The sequence below is a fragment of the Salvelinus sp. IW2-2015 genome, unplaced genomic scaffold (genome assembly GCF_002910315.2).
Source record: "Salvelinus sp. IW2-2015 unplaced genomic scaffold, ASM291031v2 Un_scaffold3778, whole genome shotgun sequence".
In the NCBI taxonomy this organism is placed as follows: domain Eukaryota; kingdom Metazoa; phylum Chordata; class Actinopteri; order Salmoniformes; family Salmonidae; genus Salvelinus; species Salvelinus sp. IW2-2015.
In genome coordinates, this window is record NW_019945052.1 from 29,481 (window position 1) to 35,598 (window position 6,118).

Consider the following 6,118-nt stretch of genomic DNA (forward strand, 5'->3'; position numbering starts at 1 on the left):
AGGCTCTACCACTAGGAGACTGTAATGATGAGGCTCTACCACTAGGAGACTGTAATGATGAGGCTCTACCACTAGGTGGAGACACTGACCAGTCATACGCTGACTGATGACAGTGTTAATTATTTTTAGATTTATTCTGGTTTTAGTCGTTTTGACTAAAATATCAAGTCACATTTTTGTCATTTGAATAACGATTGTCTAGTTGTCAATTTTGCCATATTGCCATTTTAGGCAACTAAATTCCCTTTCATTTTCCTTATCAGATTTGTATTGCCTCATTAACCTATAGTAAACATAAATAACTGACTTCCATGTGCATACATAGCCTTGTCCTAATACCAGGGCCACGTTCAGCAGGCTACTGGTGTAGTTACCAGGGGTCCCACGTTCAGCACTCTGGTGTAGTTCCAAGGGTCACGTCAGCAGGCACTGTGTGTTACCAGAGCACGTTCAGGCAGGCTACTGGTGTAGTTACCAGAGCCACGTTCAGCAGGCTACTGGGTAGTACCAGAGCCACGTTCAGCAGGCTACTGGTGTAGTTACCAGGGTCCCACGTTCGCAGGCTACTGGTGATTTACAGGGCACGTTCAGAGCTACTGGTGTTAGGTTACCAAGCCACGTTCAGCAGCTACTGGGTATTTCCCAGAGCCACGGTTCAGCAGGCTACTGGTGTAGTTACCAGGGCACGTTCAGCAGGCTACTGGTGTAGTTATCCAGAGCCACGTTCAGCAGCTACTGTGTAGTTACCAAGGGCCACATTCCGCGGGCTACTGGTGTAGTTACCAGAGCCCGTTCAGATGCTACTGTGTAGTTACCAGACCACGTTCAAGCAGGCTAACTGGTGATGTTACCAGGGCCGACGTTCAGCAGGCACTGGTGTACGTTTACAGGCCACGTTCAGCGGGCTACTGGGTAAGTTACCAAGCCAGTTCAGCAGGCTACTGGGTGTAGTTCCCAAGAGCCACGTTTCATGCAAGGCTACGGTGTAAGTTTACAAGGGCCAGTTCAGCAGCTACTGGTGAGTTACCAAGGTGCCACGTTCAGCAGGCTACAGGTGTACGTTACCAGAGCCACGTTCAGCAGGCCTACTGGTGTAGTTAACCAGAGCCACGTTCAGCAGGCTACCTGGTGTAGTTACCAGAGGCCACGTTCAGCAAGGCTACTGGTGTAGTTACAGAGCCACGTTCAGCAGGCTACTGGTGTAAGTACCAGAGGCCAGTTCAGCAGGCTAGGGTGAGTTACAGACTCACGTTCAGCAGGCTACGTGTGTAGTTACTCAGGGCCTACGTTCAGCAGGCTCTTTCTTCTGGTGTAAGTTACCAGAGCACGTTCAGCAGGCTACTGGTGTAGTTACAAGCCACGTTCACAGGCTACTGGTGTAAGCTACCAGAGCACGTTCAGCAGGGCTACATGTGTGTTACCAGGGTACGTTCATCAGGCTACTGGTGTAGTACGCAGGGGCCAACGTTCAGCAGGCTATCGTGTAATGTTACGCAGAGCACGTCAGTCAGGCTACTGGTGTAGTACCAGGCGCCTACGTTCAGCAGGCTATCTGGGTGTAGTTACCAGGCCACGTTCAGCCAGCTACGTGGTGTAGTTACCAGAGCTAGCGTTCCAAAGCCCCAGGCTACTGGTGTAGTACCAGAGTCCACGGTTCCAGGCTCTGGTGCAGTTACCGAGAGCCATGTTCAGCAGGCTACTGGTTGTAGTTACAGAGCCACGTCAGCAGCTACTGGTGGTACGTTACTCAGACCACGTTCACCAGGCACTGGTGTAGTTTACCAGGCCACGTAAGCAGGCTACTGGTGTAGTACAGGGCCACGTTCCGCAGGCTACTGGTTTAGTTACCAGAGCCAGTCGCAGGCTACTGGTGTAGTTACCAGGGCCACGGTTCAGCAGGCTACTGGTGTAGTTACAGGAGCCACGTTCAGCACGGCTACTGGTGTATTCCAGAGCCAACGTTCAGCGGCACTGGTGTAGCTACAGAGCCACGTTCAGCGGCTACTGGTGTAGTTACCAGGGTCACGTTCAGCCAGGTACTGGTGTCGAACCAGGGCCACGTTCCAGCAGGCTACTGGTGTATTACCCAGAGCCACTTTCCAGCAGGCACTGTGTAGTTACCAGGGCCACGTCAGCAGGCTACTGTGTAGTACGCAGGCCACGTTCAGCAGGCTCTGGTGTAGTTACAGAGCTACGTTAGAGGCTACTGGTGTAGTTTTATTCCAGAGTCACGTTAAGCAGGCTACTGGTGTGTTACCAGAGCACGTTCACAGTACTGGTGTATGTTACCAGAGCCCAGTTCAGCAGGCTTATGGTGTAGTTACCAGAGCCACGTCAGCAGGCTCTGGTGTAGTTACCAGGGCCACGTTCAGCAGCTACTGGTGTAGTTACCAAGAGCCAGTTTCAGCAGGCTACTGGTGTAGTTACAGAGCCACGTTCAGCAGGCTACTGTGAGTTACCAGGGTCACGTTCAGCGGCTACTGGGGTAGTACCAGGGCCAACGTTCAAGCAGCTACTGGTGTAGTTTACCAGGAGCCACGTCAGCAGGCTACTGGTGTAGTTACAGGGCACGTTCAGCAGGCTACTGGTGTAGTTACCAGGGCCACGTTCAGCAGGCCTACTGGTGTAGTTACCATGAGCCAAACGTTCAGCAGGCTACTGGTGTAGTTCAAGGAGCCACGTTCACAGGCTACTGGTGTAGTTACGCAAGGGCCACGTTCAGCAGCTACGGTGTAGTACCGAGCCAACGTTCAAGCAGGCCACTGGTGTAGTTACAGAGCCACGTCAGCGGGCTACTGGTGTAGTTACCAGAGCCACCGTTCAGCGGCCTACTGGGTAGTTACCAGGCCACGTTCAGTCGGGCTACTGGTGTAGTTATAAGCCACGTTCAAGCGGGCTACTGGTGTAGTTACCAAGAGCCATCGTTCCAGCGGCTACTGGTGTAGTTACCAGGGCCACGTTCAAGCGGCTAGCTGGTGTAGTTACCAGAGCACGTCAGTCAGGCTACTGTGTAGTTACAGGGCACGTTCAGCAGGCTACTAGTGTAGTTACCAGACGCACGTTCAGCAGGCTACTGGTGTAGTTACCAGACCACGTTCAGCAGCTACTGTGTAGTTACCCAGAGCCACGTTCAGCAGGCTACTGTGTAGTTACCAGGCCACGTTCAGCAGGCTAAATGGTGTAGTTACCAGGGCACGTTCAGAGCTTACTGGTGTAGTTACCAGAGCCCGGTTCACAGGCTTACTGGTGTAGTTACAGGCAAGTCAGCATGGCTACTGGTGTATGTTCCAGGGCACGTTCACGGGCTTTACTGGTGTAGTTTACCAGAGCCATCGTTCAGCCGGCTACTGGTGTAGTTACAGGGCACGTTTCAGCGGGCTACTGGTGTAGTACCAGGGCCACGTTCAGCGGGGCTAACTGGTGTAGTTACCAGAAAGCCACGTTCAGCGGGCTACTGGGTGTAGTTAACCAGGGCCACGTTCAGCGGCTACTGGTGTAGTTACCAGGGCATCGTTCACGCAGGTACTGGGTCGAAGTTACCAGGGCCCGTTTCAGCAGGCTACTGGTGTATTTACCAATGGGCCACGTTTCAGCAGGCTACTGGTGTAGTTACCAGGGCCACGTCAGCAGGCTACTGGTGTAGCTTACCAGGGCCACGTTCAGCAGGGCTACTGTGTAGTTACAAGAGCACGCTTCAGCGGGCTACTGGTGTAGTTACCAGAGCCACGTTCACGGGCTACTGGTGTAGTTACCAGAGCCACGTTCAGCGGGCCTACTGGTGTAGTTACCTAGGGCCACGTTCGCGGGCTACTGGTTAGTTACCAAGGGCCACGTTCAGCGGGCTACTGGTGTAGTTACCAGGGCCACGTCACAGGCTACTGGTGTAGTTACCAGAGCCACGTTCAGCAGCTACTGGTGTAAGTTACAGAGCCACGTTCAGCGGCTACTGGTGTAGTTACCAGAGGCACGTCAGCGGGCTTACTGGTGTAGTTACCAGGGCACGTTCAGCGGGCTAACGGTGTGAGTTATTCAGAGCCACGTTCAGCGGCTTACTGGTTGTAGTTCCAGAGCCACGTTCAAGCGGGCTACTGGTGTAGTTACCAGGGCACGTTCAGCGGGCTACTGGTGTAGTTACCAGAAGCCACGTTCAGCTAGGCTACGGTGTAGTTACCAGGGCCACGTTCGCAGGCTGACTAGTGTACTGTTACCAAGAGCCCGGTTCCAGCAGCTACTGGTGTAGTTACCAGAGCCACGTTCAGCAGGGCTACTGGTGTAGTTTACCAGAGCCACGTTCAGCAGGCTACTGGTGTTAAGTTACCAGGGCCACGTCGGCAGGCTACTGGTGTTGTTACCAGGGCACGTTCAGCCAGGCTACTGGTGTATTACCTAGAGCCACGTTCAGCAGGCTACTGGTGTAGTTACCAGTGGCCAGTTCAGCAGCTTACGGTGTAGTTACCTGGGGGGGGGGTGCCACGGTTCAGCGGCTACTGGGTGTAGTTACCGAGAGCCACGTCAGCGGGCTACGGGTGTAGTTACCTCCGGGCACGTTCAGCGGGCTACTGGTGTAGGTTACCTAAGGGCCACGTTCAGCGGGCCTCTGGTGTAGTTACAAGCCACGTTCAGCGGCTACTGGTGTAGTTACCAGGGCCACGTTCACTTGGCTACTGGGTAGTTTAACCAGGCCACGTTCAGCAGCTACTGGTGTATTACCAGGGCCACGTTCAGCAGGCTACTGGTGTAGTTACAAGGCGCCACGTTCAGCAGGCTATCTGGTGTAGTTACCAGGGCCACGTTCAGCAGCTACTGGTGTAGTTACCAGGGCACGTTCAGCAGGCCTACTGGTGTATTCCCAGAGCCACGTTCGCGGCTACTGGTGTAGTTACCAGAGCCACGTCAGCGGGCTACTGGTGTCAGTTACCAGAGCCACGTTCAGCGGCAGCTGTAGTTACCAGGCCACGTTCAGCGGGCTACTGGTGTATTACAGGGCCACGTTCAGCGGGCTACTGGTGTAGTTACCAGGGCCACGTTCAGCAGGCTACTGGTGTAGTTTACCAGAGGCCCACGTTCAGCCGGCTATTGGTGTAGTTACCAGAGCCACGTTCAGCGGGCTACTGTTGTAGTTACAAGAGCCAACGTTCGCCGGGCACTGGTGTTAGTTACCAAGAGCCACGTTCAGCGGGCTATGGTGTGTTACCAGAGCCACGTTCAGCGGGCTACTGGTGTAGTTACCAGAGCAGCGTTCAGCGGGCTACTGGTGTAGTTACCAGCGGCCGTTCAGCAGGCTACTGGTGTAGTTCCAGAGCCACGTTCAGCAGGCTACTGGTAGTTTACCAGAGCCCGTTCAGCAGGCTACTGGTGTGTTACCAAGCCACGTTCAGCAGGCTGACTGCGATGTACGTTCAGAGCCACGTTCAGCGGGCCTACTGGTGTAGTTACCAGAGCACGTTCAGGGGCTTATCTGGTGTCGTTACAAGAAGCCCGTCGCGGGCTACTGGTGTAGTTACCAGAGCCACGTTCAGCGGGGCTACTGGGTGTAGTTACCGAGAGCCACGTTCACGCGGCTACTGGTGTAGTTACCAGGGCACGTTCAGTCGGGCTAGCTGGTGTGTTACCACGAGGCCCACGTTCAGGCGGGCTACTGGTGTAGTTACCAGGCACGTTCAAGCGGGCTACTGGTGTAGTTAACCAGGGCACGTTCAGTCGGGCACTGTGTACGTTACCACGAGCCACGTTCAGCAGGCTACTGGTGTAGTTACCAGAGCACGTTCAGCAGGCACTGGTGTAGTACCAGAGCCACCGTTCAAGCAGGCTACTGGTGTCGTTTACCACGAGCCACGTTCAGGCAGCTACTGGTGTACGTTACAGGGCCACGTTCAGCAGAGCTACTGGGTAGTTACAGGTCACGTTCAGCGGCTACTGGTGTAGTTACCAGAGCCAGCGTTCAGCAGGCTACTGGTGTAGTTGCCCAGAGCCACGTTCAGGCAGGCTACTGGTGTAGTTACAGAGCCACGTTCAGCAGGCTACTGGTGTAGTTACAGGTCGCGTCAAGCAGGCCTACTGGTGTAAGTTACCAGGGCCACGTTCAGCAGGCTACTGGATGTAGTTACCAGAGCCACGT